The sequence below is a fragment of the Pelodiscus sinensis genome, chromosome 5 (assembly GCF_049634645.1).
Source record: "Pelodiscus sinensis isolate JC-2024 chromosome 5, ASM4963464v1, whole genome shotgun sequence".
NCBI lineage: Eukaryota > Metazoa > Chordata > Testudines > Trionychidae > Pelodiscus > Pelodiscus sinensis.
The window spans coordinates 108,658,235-108,679,422 of record NC_134715.1 but is presented as its reverse complement, the minus strand read 5'-3'; the positions used below and the strand labels follow the sequence as shown (position 1 = coordinate 108,679,422).

The 21,188-nt window shown below is 43.7% G+C and overlaps 1 protein-coding gene across 10 annotated transcripts in view; it reads right to left on the bottom strand.

The window, feature by feature from the left end:
* RAB28 (RAB28, member RAS oncogene family) overlaps window positions 1-21,188 on the bottom strand; it is a 109,902-nt gene that overhangs the window by 63,637 nt on the left and 25,077 nt on the right. The window lies entirely within an intron of this gene.

The following is a 21,188-nucleotide window of genomic DNA, read 5'->3' as shown; positions in this document are numbered from 1 at the left end:
GTGGGACTCTGAGTCACTGCTTGGCAGCTGAAGATAGGGCAGCCAGTGCTGTATGAGCTGCAAGCTGAGGTATGATGGCATAATGCCTAGCAAAAGTGCCGTCAGATGACCAAGTGGCCGCCAGTAGATGTCTCTGAGGGGCACATTGTTCAAGAAAGCAGCAGAAGTTGCAGTTGCATGGGTGGAGAGTGTTTTTGGTGAAGAGGTCAGTGGCCTATTCCAGATGGAATAGCAGCAGGCTATGCAAGACGATATCCATTTGGAAATCTGCTCGGTCGAGATTAGCATACCCCTCAAATGCTCCGCAACACAAACAAAAAGATGTGGAGATTTGCAGAAAAAATGAGTCCTATGTAAAAGGCCAAAGCCCATTGCATGTCTAGAGTATGAAGCATTGTGTCCCTCAGGGGATGCGTGAGGCTTTGGAAAGAAAGCAGGCAAAACTATGGGCTCATTGATGTTGAATGAAGTACCAATTTTAGGTAAAAACGTAGGATGTGGCCATAAAGTCACTTTGTCCTTTGAGAAGACTGTGTAAGGTGGGTTGACCATCAAAGCCCCTATCTCACTGACCCTCCTGGTGGAGATTATGGTGATCAAAAACAACACCTTCATCACAGAAGAAAAGGCAGTGGGCATGTTACCATAGGTTCAAGGGGGTGGGGGGAGATCGCATAAGGCAATCGAGAATCAAATTCAAGCTCCATGAGGGTTCTGGGACCCTGTAGGAAGTGGTTAGAGATTCAGGAGATCCCTGAGAAATCTCCTCATAGTAGGGTGTGCAAAGAGAGATGATCCATCAACCTCATCATGAAAGGCCATTATTGCTACCAGATGCAACTTGATGGAAGAAACTGATAGACCCCAAGTCTTTAGATGTAAAATATATTCAAGGACACAGTGAAGTGGAGCAGTGTGGGGATCGACATGTGCATGTTGACACCAAGAAGAAAATCGCTTCTCAAATAAAATCATTCAGAGCTGAAGCTCCCTGTCCTTTATAACACGTGCCATCAGGCTACAGCAGCACTCACATTTCTGGGGTACATGAGCTACTCTGAGACACCAAATGCAGGATACATGACCATCCAAAACCAGTATAGGGTTGTAACAGGAGTGGCACTTTTTGAACCCCAGTGTGCTCGGCATGGTATCATTGACAGTCCTCTGCCTGTGGCTGCCTTCCTTCCTTTTCCTTCCTCTCTCTAACTTTTGTTTTGTTTTTGTTTTTGTTAAACAGAGAACAAGAAGGGTAGAGGGGGAAATAACTCAAGCAGCCTGTCTTCCCAGGCAGAGCACCACCACTGCCCAGCAGTTCCCCTCACAATGAAAAAAAAATTTTTTTTAAACAGGTAACCAGAATGATAAACTACTCTAAACTAAGAAAACAACAAACTATGCTACCTAACTGCACATGGAGAAACGCCCCGAGGCGAGAGATGAGCTTTGTCCACGACCGAGGGCAGCAAACGAGGAATCGAGAAGGGTTCGGGCCACATGCGTGAGGAGCCAATGCACAAACGGTATGAGGTACCTTTCACACTTGCTGACAACTGCTTCAAAAAAAAAAAACTGACAACTGATAATTGCTTCAAAAAATCTGATTTGTGGCTCCAAGGACTACCATCACCAACAGTGGAGCACCTGTGGGGACATCACTCAAAGAAGAATGACTGTGTCTTTTAGGACTAACGTATAAGGCAGAATCCACCATAAGAGCAACTATTTCACTGACTCCTTTGACCATTGTGATGGTGATGAAGAAAGCAACCTTCATTGATAGAGGTAGTAATGAGCCAGTGATCATGGATTCAAAGGGCCCCTTGTGAGGGTCCTGAGAACAAGGTTGAGATCCCATAATGGTGCTCATTGCTTTATTGGAAGGAAGATGTTATTCAGTCCTTTAAAAAACAGTTTCATTGTGCATGAATGCCATTTAGTTGTCTATCTTATGTTCATGTGAGATTATGGCCAGGTGTACTTTGATCAAAGCGTTGGCAGGCCCTGTTTTTTTAGAGAAAGCATATTGTCTAAAATCTTATAGAGAAGTTCAGAATGCAAAGAAATGGATTGAGATTCTGCCTAGATAAGAAAGTGATGCCAATTTTGTAAGTAAGTACATCTGGTGCTGGGTTTACAACTGTTAAGGATTATTTGCTTTACTTCTTCATAGAAGGATAGATCAGATGTATCTAGCCCTTTAGCTACCAAGCTTTGAGGTGTTGGAGCAGAATCTCAGGATGAAGGCTTTTGCCTGTATCTTAGGTATGATGATGAGTGTAAGGGAGTTGAAGGGGAGGTTTCATAGCAAATTGATTCAGGTAAGGATACCATGTCTGTCTTGGCCAAGTTGGTGCAATTAATATTACTTGTGCCTTGTCCCATATGATTTTTTGAAGAACTCTGCTGAATAATGGGAAAGGCGTACATGTCGGGGATAGTTTCACTTGACAAAAAGAATGACCCCCTGGAGTTCATTCCTAGTTCTGGCTCTGGAGCAATATTTCGGACATTTTGATTTGTTTTGAGTCACAAATAAGTCTATTTTTGGATAGCCCCAGGCCTGGAATATGTATTGGATGACCTGAGGGTGAATCTGCCATTCGCATTTGTGATGAAAACGTCTGCTTGGGTGGCCTACTATCATATTTTGATGTCCCAGCAAGTAAGTGGTGGAAATTTCTATTTGATGCTTTATGCACCATTGCCATAGGTTGATGACTTCTACACACAGGTGGTATGATTGTTCTCCTCGCTGGTGGTTCATGTAGAACATACATGCTGTGTTCTTTGTAAGTATCTTGATCAATCTGTTGTGAATAAGGAGGAGGAAATGCTCATCTGCACATCTGACAGCATAGAACTCAAGCACATTGATTTGAGATAATGTCTCATGAGGCAGCCATCTGCCTTGGATGGTATGGGTTGTTGAGATGTGCCTTCAAGTCCTCCAGAGATGCAAAGGGTGGATGTTAAGCATTGGAAAGATACCCTGGTGCATAGATTTTGTGGCTTTTGCCACTATTCAAGGGAGCATTTTACTTTGTTTGGAACACTGAGGGACTTGCCTAAATGATATTTGTATGGGATAAAACAGATCCAGAGCCATCCTTGGAGGCAACACATATGGAGTCTGCCAAATTTTACTACGTAAGTTGTTGCTGACATATGTCCGAGAAGCTGCAAGCATTGTTTGACTGACTCTTGAGGACTGTTGATGATGGTAGAGGCCAGGGTAGTAAGAGCCAGGAAGCGATACTGTGAGAGTTTGGTGTACACATGTATGCAGTTTAGGACAGCACCGATAAACTCCAGATGTTTTGTAGAGGTAAATGAGACTTTTGTTTATTTTGAATCCCAGGGAATTGAAGAGATTGAGTGCGAGACTTGTATTTCATATTGCTTTTTGCAGCGATAGAGCAGTTATTAGACAATCATCTGGATATGGGAAAATCATGATTCCTAACTTCCATAGATGAGCTAACAGTACTGATAGCACCTAAAATAAAAAAAACAAACAAATCTGGGAGCCATGGCCAGACCCAACAGTAACACTCAATATTGGTAATGTTGGTTGTGTGGATTGAAGCACAGAAATCTTGTGTGTGCTAGGTGAATTGCAATATAGAAATAAGCATCTATAGTTCAAGGGATGACAACCAACCCTCTTTTTGACGTATCGTAATTACGTTTGCTAAAATAACCATTTTGAAACGTTGCTTCTTTAGGAACTTGTTTAGATGGTGCAAGTCCAAGATGGGCCTCCATCCTCTGGTCTTTTTCAGGGTCAGAAAGTATCTGGAGTAAAACCCCATTCCCCGGGAATATGTTCTATGGCTCTTAGTTGAAGCAGGTGCTGTTTCTCCAACAGGATCTCATGGGAGGAAGAAGGAGGTTGAGTAGGAGGGGTGGATAGGAAAGGAATGGCATAATCCTTTGATATTATTTGTAGCACTCACATATCACTTTAATTTGCTCCCAACCTAGATAATATGAAAGAAGGTGGAAAGTAAATTTGTGGTGACGTTGGCACTCTCATTGCATATGGGGTTGTCAAACCATTGAGCAAGATCTCAAAATGACTGATGGGAAGTAGATGGTTGAGAAGATGGAGGCTGTTCCTGATTCTGCCTACATCTCTGGTCACATGTTAGTTGCTGTTGACTATAAACATGATGGGCAGAATCGCTGGGTATAACACCACTCTTGTTTTTTCCTGGACTGAGGGACGCACATGCCTGGCATCTTAAGAGTTGCCCTGAATTTTTTTAATGTAAGCATAGAGGCATCAGTATTCTCTGGGAACAGCGTCTGGTCTTCAAAGGGTAAATATTCTACTTCTGATTACCTCTTTAGAGAATCACGAGAGGTGAAGCCAGGACATCCAGTACATAACTACAGCGGTTCCTACAGATCTTGCAGCAGTGTCAGCCAAGATAAGGGATGCTTGCAGAGTTGTCTTTGCGCTATAAGTGATCTCTCTACTATGTTGGCCTTATATGCATCTTTGCTGTAATCTGGGAACTTATCAATAAAAGGCTTCATTTTCTCAAATTATTTGTATGTGTACTTTGCCAACAGAGAAGAATAGTTCATGATACAGAACTGCAAGGAGGCAGACAAGTATGCTTTCCTATCAAAGATATCCAATCTCTTCCAATCTTTGTTATAGAGGGTTGTTTTGAATCAGATCTGCCTGTCCTTATGATGTACCACATCTATGACTAGAGAATTTGGGGTGGGAGGGGGGGAGAATTCAGCTCCTTTAACTGGCACACAATACTTTCAGTCTGTCTGCTTAGAAAAAAGTGGGTTGGATGTGGTGGCTTGCAGGTTCCATTATGGCCTCATTTATTGGTAAGGCTCTCTCTGAAGGAGGAGGGGCCTGAAGAATATCAGTCAATATTATGCTGTGTTTTGGATAATTCTGCAAGAAAGATGTCTAATGAATCTGCCACTCTTTTAAAGACGTCTTTGAACAATTTAAAATAGTCTCCCATAGTTGGAGATGGGGGCATGATATTCTTATCTGGTTAACGATGACAGTGTGTAGAAGGCTTAGTGTCATCCTCCTATGCATCCTCCAAGCTCTCGGTGTCCCTTTGAGGTGTGTCCGAATGGAGCTGGGTGGGGAGCTCTTTCTTCTGTGGAGCAATTTCTTGTGAAGCAGCAGATTGGTGAGCACTATAGAGGGCCCCTGAGTCCCAACCTGGCCAAGTGGTAGGGAGGGTAATGGGTGGCATCCATAGAAATTGTTGCCAGACCTAGACTAGCATCTGAGGTGTTTGCGGCTGTGGTGTTGTATATTTGGGAGATGAATCATGGGGAGAGAACAAGATCTCATCATCATCTTCATCTTGAAAAGGGCAAGGCAGAGATAGTTGGTGTCTGCTAGACCCCTGGTGCATAGGTACTGAAAAGCCAAGTGCCTGGTACTAGAGATCTCACCAAGTTGCAAGCGCAATACGGTGAAGCTTGTTGCTGTTGGTACCGGATTGGTGACCATCTGTACTAATGAAGGTTCCTTTGGTGCTGCTGGCTCCTTTGACACTGGAATGACCATTTTGTTCTTAGATTTTAAGTAATCTAAGAGCCTTACAAGCCTTAAACACTCAGGACTTAGAACATAAGAACGACCATACTGTGTCAGACCAAAGGTCCATCTAGTCCAGTATCCTGTCCTCCAACAGTGGCCAATATCAGATGCCCCCGAGGGAGTGAACAGAAACAGTGATCCCTCTCCTGTCATCCATTTCCAGCCCCTGAAAACAGAGACTAGGAACACCATTTCTACCCAGTCTTGACTGCCTGTACCAGACGTGATCAGCACCAGTCAGTCTGAAGAGGACGGTGCTAACGGTGCCATGCTGGACTTTGCCAGGGAAGGATTTCCCTTCATAAAAGCACTCATCAGCAACAATTACTGTTTTTTGTTGATGGTCTTTCTTAGTTGGAGGGTCCTGAGCACAGGGATCCTGATCTGAGGTTGCTGTAGGTGAGTTTTGAGGAGACAAGATCTGAGACTGAGGAATAGTTTTAATTGAAGGTCCAATGCCTTAAGAGACCTCGCTGAAAGTTTTACACAACTGGGGCATTTTTGTGGGACATGAGCTTTTCCAAAGCACCCTATGCACTGGGCATGGCCATCAAACTGGAGTGGAGAGCCTGCAAGTGAGGGATCTTTTGAAATCAGGGGAGCCCAGTACAGTGGAGATCCTGTGAGGGGAAATTACTGGGGAGAGAAAGAGAAAACCAAAAGACTTTTTTTAAATAATAGGTTAATGAAAATCAGGGGAAGTAGTAGATACGGCACAGCACATACATTGCCACCAGTGTACTGCTGCTGTAAATCTCTGATTATAAGTGCAAGGCGCTAAAACACCTACAGTAGAACATCCACAGGGACACTTCTCAAAGAAGAAACATTACTAACACCAACAGAAGCACTCTTCTGTTGCCATAGCTGCATCTACACTGGAGGGTTTTGCTGGCATAGTTCTCACTGGCTGGGGTACGTGGGGTTTTTGGCATCCCAGTCTTTATCGGTACAGATTGGGTCATTGTAGACCTGGCCTAAGAAAAGGCCTGCTGTGGGTTATAAGACCAGGCTGAATTTGGTCAGGAGAAACTCAAATGAACAGGAGGTTTGTGTGAACTGCTCCACACATAGACTCTCCTTAGTTCCCAGTCAGACGATCTGGGGAGCAACAAATGTGCAGGGAGCAGGAGCCAGCTTGAAAAGTTGGTGGAAGATTCATGGTCACTCAAACTTTATATTAAACAAGCCAAAGTCCCAGAAGAGGAAGGTTTCAGAGAAACACCTATATTTTGAAGTTTGATTAGCTGGGAACAAATGGGAAACTGAGGCAATAACTGGTCCCAAAGCAGATCAGGAAAGCCCGAATACAGAAACACCATAAAGCCAAACATTCATATGTGAACTGGAAAATGTTTTCTTTTTGTGGTCAGATAAGACAGATAATAAGATTATGTTTTGTGTGAATGCAGGTTAAAGAGTACCCTAAAATATAACCTTTAACTTCACAATATAACAAAACATCATTTCCTGCTCAGAGACAGCACTCCAAGATCAATCAATCATAGGTAAGGTGAACATAGAGTCAACATTCTTAATTAGTGTTGATGCACTTTCCTCTATGCCCCCATCTGTCATGAAGACTGTTTAAAAATCTGAGTTATTAGTCTTTATTGGGAGAGTATCTGGTTAATATCCCTAAGAGTAGAAATCATTCATCCATCCACCATACACTGGTGCCTGATAATTCCTACCCCCAATATAATTTACAGATAACCACCGCCCTGAGACTATCTAGGCAGCTATAAATCAAAAAGAGAGTAGCTCCCATGCAGCCTGGGTTAATTTTTGTTTATAATATATCCACAGAGAATGTTGGTTTGACACTTTAGGAGTCTGTTTATAGATCAGATACAGAAAATATAAAAGAACTAGTCAGAGTAAAATAAAACAAAACATCAGTCAAATAAAATACAGTAGAACCGCTCTAGCTCATGCTAATGACTAGAAGGTCTACAGTGCCTTATTGAATTGCTAGAAAGTGAAATCACAACGTAAAAAAAGCTAAGACCTTACTGAACAAAATGTACTTATTTTACAAAATGTAATAATACTGTATTTTACAAGTATATAAAGTATCATTGTAAAAGTGTAAAGTCAAACAACACAGCTTTTTATTTTTAAATATTTGCTGAGTACCAGAGCTTCTCTCACCATTCCCTGGTGTGCAGATTAATATTTAGCACAATATAAACTTTGCTAAAGTCAATTCCTATACTGAACAATTTCTTTATTTCTGCTGTTAACACTCCTGCTTCAGAAAGTCTGTTTTATCAGTCATAGCAGATTTGACAACAAATTCAGTATTTAATTTTGCTGTCACAAAAAACATGTGAAATTTTATTTTATTGCTTACTGAATAAGTAAAGAAAACTTTGAGAAGTGCTGATACGATTGGGCAACTGATTTAATTAATGAGGGGCAACAAATGCAGGACCCAGATTTGGGTGGTCCCTGGTTACAATAATTAATTGGGCATCTTGTATTAACATAATTATGTCAGTGAATACACCACAGCTTTGCTCACACCAATGCAAGTACCCTACAACACCGACATAATAACTATACCTTGATGAGAGGCAAGGGGCTCATATCCAGGTAGCTACAGCAACTTGGGTTGCCAGATGGTTTAACTAAAAATACCAACCTCCCACCACCACCCCCCAAAAAAAAAAAAAAAAAAAACCACTGGGGAAAAAATTCTGTTGAGAAAAAAAAGGGGGGGGGGGGGAGACCAAAGTTGTTGAGCCAAAAATAAAAAAGGACCCCGAGAGCTATTAAGCAAAAAAAATAAAATAAAATAAAATAAAGCAACATGGTGCCTTTAAGAAAAGGCCATTGAAGCTTTTTGCCAGCGGCCATCTTATTTTCCTGATCAAGCCAGAAGACAGCTTCCCTGCTGCACCAGGTAAGCAGGGGAGGGTCCGAGGGCCCGGGGAGAGAGGGGGCTCGGGGACTGGGCCCGGTTGCTGAGTGTGTGTAGAGTTGCCAGGTGTCCGGTATTTTCACCTCCTAGCAGGGGAAAAAAACCAGAAAATACCGGACATTTTAGGTGTCCGGTATTTTCTGGTTTTTTTTTAATCATACAGGAGGTGAAAATACCGGACTATCCGGGTCAATACCAGACACCTGGCAACTCTAACTGCAACCCAAACTCTATGTAGACGCTGTGGGTTATAATCAGTTGTTGGCTGTCATGGCTAGAGCCATGAAAATCACAAGAAAGCCGCTCACAGCTTGAGCTATCACCAGAGGATAGGTGGAGACTCCAGCTACAGCCCAGTTACTCTCTGGGCTCCCCACTTGGAGACACAACGCTGCTCAGACTCCAGTTTGCCCACACCCAGCCAAACTGTTTCCTGAGCTCAACACACTAGGCTCCCCGCTGGGAGCCTGGCTGCCCCAAGGCACTCAGCTTTCCACTGGAAGCCTAGCTGTACCAAGGCACCCAGTTCCCCACTCCTCCACTGGAAGCCTGGCTCACTGCAAGTCTGGGCAGTTACTGTGCTCCCAGCAGGGAGCTAGGAGGCAGCTGGGCTCCAGGAAAGGAGCTGCACAGCCTTGATAGCCCAGCTTCTTAGCTCCCTACATTCAAAAGTTTTAGAGGGTTAGCCATGTTAGTCTGTAATAGGAAAAAAAAAACTTTAAAAACAACAAATAGTGTTTGCAGCACCTTAGAGACTAACAAAAAATATAGATGGTATCATGAGCTTTTGGGGGCACAACCCACTTCTTCTGATGAATGGAGTTTAAGGGATCCCTACATTGCCATTCTTAAATCAGTGTAAGCATTCCTGGTGATGATGAGCCCCACTACTAGAAGGGGGAAGTAGAGTGGACATGAACTACCACAATAATTACTGAGGAGACTATTAGTCAACCTACCATAGGTCAACTTAAGTTTGTAATGTAAACATGCCCTCAAACTTAGCCTGATAAGACCTCTGAGACTGGGTGTGGGAAAGCAAAGGAGGAAGTGGGGAGGAAGGAAAAAAATCCATGAAAATGGAAGACTAGAAGAAAAGACACTCTATATTTTGTAGAGAGCCATGCTGCTTTCTCATAGAAGGATGGGTCCCCTAAATTATGTTTTTCTGTCTCCTGCTCCTAACATTCTAATCTGCAGGGTGAGGTCCTTTTCCTCTGCTTCCCAGAGAAGACATATAATCCAGAAGTAAGAAGAGGAAAACAAAAACACATGAAAAACTTTAGGCACCTCAACTCACACAAGCACTCATAAGAAAGCCAGTTCTTATTTAACTATTAGTATAATTCTCTCAAAGAAAGATTGGTGTGAGCTGGGGAGGGGGGACAAGAGAGGGAGGGACTGTCTCTTAAACATTGGGATTTCTTCAGTCTCTTTTACTTCTGAGTGGTTTAATCTTCTGGAAAGTATGCAAGGTCAAGTCACCCTGCTTGCCTAAAGGTTTGCTTCTGAACACAAGCTTGAAAGACTTTGTAGGATCTAACTATACAGGGAGCATATCATATCAAGAGACTAAAGCAGATTTTTAATGAAATCTTTTCTAATTTTGATCTCTACAGAATAAAGCAGAGATATTCCAGACACTTATACAAGAAAAACTCATGGGATTATCAACTAATAATCTTGTATTATACTGAAAAGACAAATTTAGATACTTTCTGCAGCCTACTCCATGGAAAATACATGAAACTGTGAAAGTTACCACATGTGATTATGTCAGAAATGAAAAGTAGCTCTTTTAAATGTGATGAAAATATTAATCTACTATTCAATATTCTGGGTAGCACAATTCTGAATCCACATCTGGAGGCAAAACAAAATTCTAGAAGGGAAGAGAGTTCACACTAACATATCAATGGAGAGAATCTTAATGTCTACCTAAAGTCTTTGCACTAACAGGCTATTAGTGTAAAACAAACAATAAAGTTACGTAAACAGTTTTTAGCAAGGCAATGCTGCCAATACTAATGATTCAGATATTCCTTAAACAAACACTTGTGTCCACCACAGACTACTGTGCATACATAACTAAGTGCCATAGGTGAAAAAGCCTAATACATATGTTGCTGAAAGGAGCACATGTTATATGTGACGCCAATCTGCAAAATATACCGGAGACATTTAGATGAAAAACTTTATACACTGCTAAACAACCTTTTTTTAAACTGTTAGATTAAAAAAACCCAAACACCACACCCATACCCACATTCATAACAATAGTCCTGCAAGGAAACCCAGGAACAATCAATTCCTTAAATTCATCTGTATGGATTCCCTTATCAGAATTCAGTGAATGGAACAGTGGGTTTCTTCCCATTATCTATCCTGCAGAATAGATGAATATTTGAGATTCTTCTTACAAAAAGAAAGAGACAGAGATGTATATTGTAACTTTTTCAACATATCCAAAACATTAAATTTGTCATTACAGAAATGCAACAATGAGGATGCATACAGTTCATAATAGGCTAAGTAGTATGAGGCAGGCCAAATTAAGGCTTTCTTATCCAAATGATCAAATGTTGGATTCAACACAGAAGTCAAAAAGAAAACTTCTAATTTATGGGACTGCAGTTAAACATGCAGAATTACCACTGTGAAAATTGTGTCTAATGGCAGTCTTCGAGTAATGTCACTACTGTAAACAAGTATTATTGGAACAATCTCCAAAAGATAACTAAAAAGCAGATTAGAAAAAACACCATTCTATAGGGCAGGTATTTGGATGATGGTAACCAACTACATTTGTTGTAATGGAGTAGTTCTATAGACATTAACCAAAGAAGCCATAAAAGGCTAGAATAAAAACAAAAAAAAAAAACAAAAAAAAAAAACCACACAATCCATTCCTAATTTAATGAACACAAGTAATCTCACTATTTGTTTAAGTGCTTTGCTAGATCAGATTCTAAATATCATACAGTTAAAACACCTGGATTTTACACAAAAATGCAGGTTTTCCTGTCAAATTCAAACTTCCGCACTTGAAAAATTAGGTCTTTAAAGAAGAAAAAATATTTAAAGTGAGTTGAAATTAAAATAATCTTATTTGGAACACCTATGTAGCAACAGTGCATTCAAAACTACACCAATTTACAGAATGTCTGATGTGTATAGGAAGGAGATTGTATCTCATCTACTCCTCCAGTATATCCTTTTGTTATTTTGTGATGAGTGATGTTCAGGAATCCAAGAAATCAATTTGCTACAAAAAAAATGCAGAATTTGCATTTTTACAGAGAATCTTCAGGTTTTTACATTTTGTGAAAAAATAAAAACATATACAGTAGGACCCTGTTTATCTGAGCTTCCATTATCTGGCTCTTTGGCTTTGTCTACACTGGCGAGTTCTTGTGCAAGAAGATTTACAGTACGGCGTCAGAAGACAGGGCTTCTTGAGCAAGAGCTATGCTCTTTTCTAACAACTGTAAGCCCTCTTGCGCAAGAGGGCAGTGTGGACACACGGCAGGGACTTCTTGCACAAGAACTGGCCTCCGCAAAAAAAACACAGGTGGCCACTCTAACACTCCATACACAACTCCCTAGTTCCCCCTAGCCAGCCCCTCCTTAAAGGCACAGGCACCCTGCGGAGCCGCGCAGCACACGCAGCCTGAGTAGCAGTCAGAGGGAGTCATGACAGCCACCCAGCCACCGTGACGTCCTGCAGGTCCCACCCAGGAGCCACCCCAGAGCATTCAGCAGGCCCACAGGGGCACCAAGCGGTGAGCCCCATGCTGGGGCACCGCTGAGGTCAAGGCCCTCCTGGATCTCTAGGGCCCAGCCCGGGGGCGAGGTGTGTTTCCATCCAGGAGCAACCCAGCCCTAAGGGAACAGTCCTGACCCCACACAGCCTGAGGAGTGCCGCACACAGCACGCCACCATGGCCGACCATGGGACATGGTAGCTGCCCCAGGGGAAGGCACAATGGGCCCCCACCCCCGCAGCCCCCCAGGTGTCCCCCAGGCTGCCTCGGGTCCCCCCCCTCACTGTACCCAGGGGAATCCTCCCACGCCGGCCACACCCATCCCCAGGCATCATGGCACATGTGGCGCAGGGAGGAGGGCACAGGGCACCCAGAACACCATGGGGCAGGGTTCACTGACCGTCTCGCTGTCGTCTGCTTCCCCTGCAGTGGGACCCCTGCCAGCGAGGGACCCTCCAGCTCTGTCCTGCCGGTGCTGAGGAGCCAGGGCCCGTTGCAGCACTCCCGTGACCACCACCGCTTGCTCCACCACCACATCTATGCTATTGAGCGCATTGAGCGCTCACTTGCTGCTAAGATCCATGCAGACGAGGCGTGGCGGGAGCGGATGTGGGGCCAGTACCTGGAGTGCTGCGACCGCATGGGAACCCTCCTGGACACTATCGCGGAGCACACGGGCCCTGCACCGCAGCACAGCGTGGCCTGGCCTCCCCCCCTCACCCCCGCTGCCCTCCCTGGCGTGCCCAGCGCTCCCCCTACCTTTTCTCCCCTGGCATGCCCATGTCCCCTCACACGGCCCCCCAACCTCGGCACCTCTCGATACACCCCGTCCTGACCTGGCATGAGGGGCACCAGGACCCTGCACCCGTGGTGGTGGGAGAGGACGCCCCTCCCACCCATGAGGCCCTCCTCCGAGTTGATAGCCCCCCTCTTTGCCCCTCCCCACAGCCCACCTCCTTCCCCTTGTAAATAAACAACCGTCACATGTTATGCAAGTGCATGCTATTTATTGGGAGGTGAGGGAAGGGTGGGGGGAAGAGTTGGTGATGGCAGCGGGAAGTTGAGGTACGGGGGGAGCCCCGCGGTTGGAGGCGAAGGGCGACCTACTGTAGGGCCGGGTCAAGCAGCAACCAGAGGGCTTCCCAGATCTGCACCCCGTCGTGGCTGGCCTGCCAGGTGGCAGCCGTCCGAGGCTACTGGTAGGCCTGGCCCTCACCTGCCATCCACCACGGGAGGAAGGCCTCCCTCTTCCCCTTAATTATGTTGTGGAGGACACAGCACGGCGCGATGACCTCTGGGACGTGCTGCACCCCCATGTCCAGGCAGGTCAGGAAGCACCTCAAGCGTGCCTTCAAGTGCCCAAAGGCACACTCCACGGGGTTGCGGGCCCAGTCCAGGTTGGTGTTAAAGGCAGCCTGGCTGTGGTCCAGTCGGCCTGTGTACAGCCGCATGAGCCAAGCCATCGGGGGTAGGGCCGCGTCCCCCACGATGCACACTGCAATGCTGACGGCTGGACAGTTAGGTCCCGCTGGGAAAGTAGGTCCTCTCCTCCAGCCTGTGGCACAGGCCTGAGTGCCGGAATATGCGGGCATCATGGGTTCGGCCAGACCACCCCACAAAAATGTCTTGGAACCGGCCCAGGTGGTCCACGAGGGCCTGAAGCACCACTGAGAAGCAGCCCTTGTGGTTGATGAACCGGGCCAGCTGGTGCTCCGGCACCTGAATGGAAACATGCATACCGTCTACGGCTCCCCTGCAGTTCGGGAACCCCAGGGCAGCGAAGCTGGTGAGGGTTACCTCCAGGTCACAGGGGCAGATGACCCTCTGAAGCAGGACGTCATTGATGGCGCAGATGACCTGCAGAGGGGCACATGGGAGCACAGGGGATGCACAGAATGAGACGCGGTGGGTACAGTGGCCCATGGAGCGCTCCCGCCTCCCTCTGATGCCCCCTCCCTCCATGCACGCCAGGGCCCCCTCTCCTGGGGGTTCCCCCCCAGCAGGACTACCTGAGGGAGGGACGGCATGATCCGCTGGGTGTGGGGCTTACCCCCACAGACTCCCCAGCATGGCCCCATCCCTCCCCCGGGGCAGGCCCGCAGGCCCCCAGAGGCCTTACCTTCCCAACAACCGTGCCGAGGGTGGACCTGCCTACCCCGAACTAGTTTGCCATGGTGCAGTAGCTGTCTGGGGTGGCCAGTTTCCAGAGGGCGATCACGACCGTCTTGTCCACAGGGATGGCAGGGCACAGGCGGGTGTCCTGCTTCCAGAGTGCAGGGTTGAGCCAGGTGCAGAGCTCGTGGAAGGTCCCCCTGCGCATCCGGAAGTTCTACACCCAGTGCTAGTCGCCCCATTGTCCCAGCACCAGGTGCTCCCACCAGTCCCTGCTGGGGTCGTGCCTCCATAGGCACCTGTCGGTGGTGGGGTGGGGGTGCCCGAGCATAGCTGTGGCATTGATCACAAGGGCCTGCAGGTGCTGCCCAGTCTCCAGCTCCCGCTGGAGCAGTGTGGCTCCCTGGTGCAGATGCTCCACGGCCTCGATGATGGCCATGAGGGGACACTGGTGGCCAGGGTCCTCCTCTGGATCCATGCCTGGAATGGCAGAGCGAGGGTGCCCAGGGCCAGTAGCCAGGGGCTGTGGTGCCCTAGGCGTTGCAGTGAGAGCTCCATGTGTTGCAGCTGTGGCTCTCGGTCCCTCCAAGAGATGCCAAAGCAAGGCATCATTCTTGCACTGTGCTTCTGGCTGTGTGGACATTCTCTTGCACAAGCTGTTCTTGCGCAAGGAACTGCCAGTGTAGACATAGCCTTTGTATTAACCAAACAGGGGCTGACAGCTCAAATCCCAGGTGCTAGGGCTTAAGCTGTCAGCTGAAGCCAGAGCTCTACCATGCAGAACTGACAGGAGCCCCACTGCACAGCATGAGGCAAGAGTGCTCCAGATTATCCATATTTTTGATTAACCAATGTGACACTGGCTCCAATTAAATCAGATGAATATATTTAAGTTCAACATTTCATTTTAATCATTGGAAAAATAGATTATGGTTTTTTTAAAATCAGAGAATTTGGGGGATTTTAATCACAAAAAACTAGGATCCCAGGTAATATTATATATACAGTGGAAACTGAGCTTTCATGGAATTAGCAGTCATCACTGTGTAGTTTCTGATGTCATTTCAGTGAAGAACCCCACGAGTCTGATACACAGTGATCATAATTATGAGTTTGCACAAGAGTTCCACTTACTCAGAACAAGCTCCAAAACTATGTTCTTTGCAGCAGCCAATTGTAGAGTGAGAAGTATCTGAGATCACTAATAGAGGTCATTGGAAGTAAGGGTAACACAGTATTTATTAACAGACCTTGTTACAAAAATCAGGGAACGAAAACCAATTGATACAAAAGTTTCACCTAACTTTCCTGCCCATTCCAAAAGATATAGTTGTAGCCATGTCTGTTCCAGGATATTAGAGAGACAAGGTGAGCCTGAGCATGATAATATCTTTTATTGAACCAACTTCTGTTGGAGACAGAAACAAGCATTTGAGCCACACAGAGCTCTTCTTCAGGTCTGGGGAAAATATTCTGAATGTAACAGATTATTTAGTGTAAGTAAGTAGTTAGCACATAATGTATGGGTGTTTTTGTCTTTTATCATTTCCCTATGAGTTCATGCAAGAATACACTCAAGGCCAATCAGAGGGAGAAGCCAGGAGGGCCGTTTGGCCTAGGCCTCAAGCTCAAAAGGGACCTCAAAAATTAGACACTTGTCAATTTTTTAGCATTTGATGAGTTTAACAATTTGTTTTTATGCGCATTCCTATTGGCTCAAAATAACACATTCTCTCAGGCTAGAAAAGCATTTGTTAAATAAAAAATATTCAAATTATATCTCTCTTTTTTGGTGCCTTACTTTATTTTCATGTTTCATTTTTTTTTATTATTATGGCGAGAGACCCCAAAAGCAGAAAGTGGCGTGGGCCTCTCTGTACCTCTGAGAGGGCCTGAGAACAGTGCACTAAATTCCCCAATAGCAATTATGTGTGTGAAACCAGACAATCACTATACTCTCAAATGAACTCACACAGGAAAATACGATACAAAACACACCCTATTTTGGGTGACCATTTTGGTGAAGACAATCCCTTTTTTAAGCCCTGTCCTGGCCATCCCAACTTTTTAGGCAAAAGTGGGAATTTTCCCAGTTTGCTCAAGAAAACGGGACAAATGCCCACTTCTGTCAAAAAGTGGGGTGCAGAGGAATGGGAGGGCAGGATAAGCATTAATGTCAGAATTGGATGGGAAAGATGCGGGCCTTGAGGCAGCAATGCCAAAGAGTGGGGGTAGGTAAGAAGCTTGGGCCAGCCTTGGATGGGGAGCAGGGGAGGGGATGGGAAGGCTCTGGCTAGCTCCACATGGTGGCCCTAACCCAGTATCATCAGTGGGGTGAACATTTCACAAAGTGATCTCTCTGTCTGACATCCGACCTCATCCTCAAATGAAATGTACACAACGCTTTCAAAAAACAAGCATTTGAGCTAACACTCATATTTCTACTAGATACCAAAAATCATGGACTGAACATACACACTAGATTTACAATTTATTACAACAATCTTCAACCCACAGTCTTTTTGTCTTAAGACTGCAGAAGTGTTAATGGGCTCATACAACTGCACATTCTCTATTGTAATATAAGCCATCAAGTGCTAGCAATGCCCCTCTGCCATTATATTGGCCAAACCAGACAGTCTTTAAGACAGAGGATAAATGAGCACAAATCAGGCATCAGAAATGGTAACACATTAACCCATAGGGGAACATTTTAACCTGCCTGGTCACTCAATCATGGATTTAAAAGTAGCCATTCTTCAACAAAGAAATTTCACTAACAAATTACAGAGAAAGTCTGCAGAACTGAAATTTATCTACAGATTTGACACCATTGCCCTGGGCTTGAACAAACACATTAACTAGCTGGCACATTACAAAGCTCCTACACACGCACATTTTTTTTGTGCAAAATAAAGTCATACTTTGTGATTACGTACAGATACCAAATTTTACATACACAATCCTGACACTTAAATTAGCTGAATGCACTACGTTTTAAACCAGAATATGCTGGGTCAAAGATTTAAATTATTTTTGTTTTTTACTGGAAAAAAGTCATGACTATTATGATTAGAGTTCATAAAAATATTTGCCAACAAAATTAAAATCAAGTCACTTATTCAACTGTCATTTTAGTTCAAAGAAAAATATTACTGTTACAAATCACAAAATAATTCAAATTAGTTACAGAAAAAGTAATGGAAGTTTTACAAGTTTCTGGTTCAAATGTACTATGTATGGTAATTATTCAATAAATTAATAATGTTTGAAGTTGAACTCCTACAAATTTAAAACTCTTCTTTTACTTCCCTTTTGCAAGCACATTACATTAAAAAATAAATATATTTAATTTCTTGAACTTTCCTATAAGTGTAATCTATGCGAAATGACTTTGCCTGGTCAATGACGAGCCTCACCTGCAAGTACATAGATATCTTGGTTTCTGCTATTTGCATTCTAATTCATCAGATGAAGTGGGTTTTACCCACGAAAGCTCATGATTCTATGTATTTTGGTTAGTCTCTCAAGTGCCACAGGATTACTCACTGTATTCACTTATGCTAAACAATCTGTTCCATCTTGCATGTAGCTGTGAGGTTCTGAAATACCTTTCCCTGAAGAAGAGCTCTATGTGGCTCAAAAGCATCTGTCACCAAGAGAAACACGTCCAATTGAAGACAATGCCTCATCCACTTTGTCATTTCAAAAGATGACTTTTGCCACTTCCAAATCATTTTGTAGTACAAATACGGAAGAATTTCTTAGTATATTTGTTAGTAAAGAGTTGTTTTTTCTAATGGTCTTCTTCTATGCCATGCATCTCGTAGGACATTATTTCTCAAACAATAGTACAATTTTAGGGGTACTCGAGAGAAATCTAGGGGGTATGTCAACACAACTGAAATTTGGAAAAAACTGAATTTTTGTTTTAAGTTTTACAGCGTTTTATTATTTTTGTACTCTTTACACCCAAACATTTAATTGCCCACTCAGCTACGATTAAGTTGTTTAAACAAATGTGTTGCAATGATAGAAAAAATGTATGTCTGAAAACTGTAGGTATTGGGCGTACTTTTTTTTTTAAAGGGGTACTTTATAAAAAGGTTGAGAAACACTGTCCTAGGATGCTTACAGTATACAATTACATTAATATACTATGCAACTTGACAGTAACTTGCACCATTTGAAAATGGCATTTATTTGGAAAAATTATTTTCAACCACCATAGTGCACATGTATAGAGTTTAAAATGAAGGAGGGAAATGTAGACGTAAGATACCAGCTTTTCCACACTTTTTAAATTATCTAAATTAGAATTATTTCTCCATTTCAGTTAAACACTTTCACAAGTAGATTAATGGACATAAAAAAAAATCCCTGTTCTTTCACAGGTGGCATCAGTATGTAGAATGATATGGGAAATGGGAGTTTAAAGCAAAGTAACATTAAGATACTTAAAAGGGGCACCACCACCTTTAAATACATGCACAATTTTCAAAAATCAAGGTTAAAATTGGGCTCTTAAGTCAATATTTAGTCACCTAGATAGCAGCCTGATTTTCAAAAGTACGGACTTGAATGGAAAGTGCTTGGTGCTCAGCATTTTTTGCAATTTTCATTTCAGAGTAATTAGTCATTGCAGCAATTTACCAAGAGATGTAGTTTATTCTCCATTACTCGTGTTCTTTAGGTGAAAAGGATATGCTGTAGCTCAAACAAATTATGGTCTTGAGACAGAAATTATTGGATAAGAGTATATGCCTTATATTATGCAGGAGGCCAGATAAGATTATCATAATGCTCCCTTTGTGCCTTTAAATCTATGACTCTGTATGTTCCAAATAGGTCACAGCTCCCAACACAGTATCCTATCATCATCTACTCTACTGATTGCAGAAGCTGAGCCATTCTGAGTGTTATGCATTTATTTAGAACCACTTGGTAGTCATCATTGGTGTTAGCTTTAACCCTGTGAGACATAGGCATCAAAACTATACCTCTCCTGTGAGAATTGATCTTAAGTGCCTGCTTTACTCACAACAGGAGCATGAGTACAGTAAAGTGCTCAGGACATATTGAGATAAAAGAATGATTTTATTTCCACTTCCAGTTGTAAAATTTGGAAAAGTAATGAATTTCTAAATGCTTCATTCTTGTCTTGCTTTAATACCACTAAGGTACTTGGATCAAAAAGAATGACTAATGTATGTAGTGTTCTCTGCTCCGATCTTCTGCAGAAATGCCATACATAAAGAGATTTCTGTAAGAGCACTATACATACAGGCTGCAACTAGATTGGCAAGATTTTGCACAAATACTTTTAACCGAAAAGTTTTTCCGTTAAAAGTATTTGCGCAAGAGAGCATCTATACTGGCATGTGCCTTTGCGCAAAAGCATCCGTGCCCAGTATAGATGCTCTCTTGCGCAAGAAAGCTCCGATGGCCATTCTAGCCATCGGGCTTTCTTGCGCAAGAAATTAACATTCCTATCTACACTGGCCCTCTTGCGCTTGTATTCTTGCGCAAGAGGGCTTATGCCTGGGCGGGAGCATCAAAGTATTTCTGCAAGAAGCACTGATTTTGTACATTACAAAGTCAGTGTTCTTGCGCAAATTCTCGCAGCCAGTGTAGACAGGAGGCAAATCATGCCAGTCTAGACGCACCCACACTCTTTAGGATCACAAGAAAGTTGTATTTTGCTTTATCTTCATAACCAGCTGGCCAAAGAACAGATATATGTTAGAGGCTCTCCAAAACAGATAAAAGGTACTCAACTCCTCTAGCTGATATATTTATTAACTACAACCCCTTTTTTTGGTCAACATCAGTCTACTATTCAAAAATGCACCGAGATCCATAAAACCATATTCTACTTTTAGTTGTACTTAATGAGATCCAATACTTTAAAGAATTTGACTCAGGCTAGATAACTGAGGTACAGCTCTCTCCTCTAACTGATACAGCAAATCATCAGTGTCTGATTTTCTGTCTAGGATGGTGTCATTCCAGCAAAACAACATTACTTATGTGTATCCTCTCATAGATATTTTACAAGCTTTGCACAACTCCAGGTATGAAGTCCAATTTCTAGGTAGAATATAAATCAATGAAAAATATTTTTAATTTGGATTTCAACAGAATCTGTATTATGGGCTCTGATGTGCTACAGCACAACAGACTAGGTTATTTTGACGACACATTGGGGTCCCCCCGTCTCCTGCACCCCGAAATGGCACAAACAGAATCCACCAGCCAGTAGAATTGAGGGTGGTTTATTGCTCCTCCAGGATACAGCATAGCACAGATGTAATCTGGTTACAGGAACTGGGGCTAAGAGGCCTCAGTACCCCCTTTGAGATGGGGGGATCCCAGCCCCCTCCCCAGTTCCTTCTTCCCTGCTTTCCAGCCCGGAACTAACTCACTCTCCTCCAGCCCTGCCCCCCAGCCAGGGCAGCATTCCACCTTCCTTTGTTCCTCTCCATGGGGGTCAGCTGGCCAAACCAGTTGGGATACCCTCTTTGCATAGTGACTCATCGCTTGTCTGCTCGGTGGCGCTACAGACAGCAGCCAGAGAGTTAGCAGGTTACCCCCCCCACTACGTCACAGTTATATTTTCAGAAGTGCTATTTATATATTGCAGATATGCATTTCTCTATGTTCTTCCCAGAAAAACAAAGGTAGTCTTTCACAATGAACATCAGAAATATAGTTACAGCATTGCAGTAGCAATTCTAGAGCTAATGATTAGGAATGAAAGTATATGCTCAACTTTACTTTAGGTTGCATGT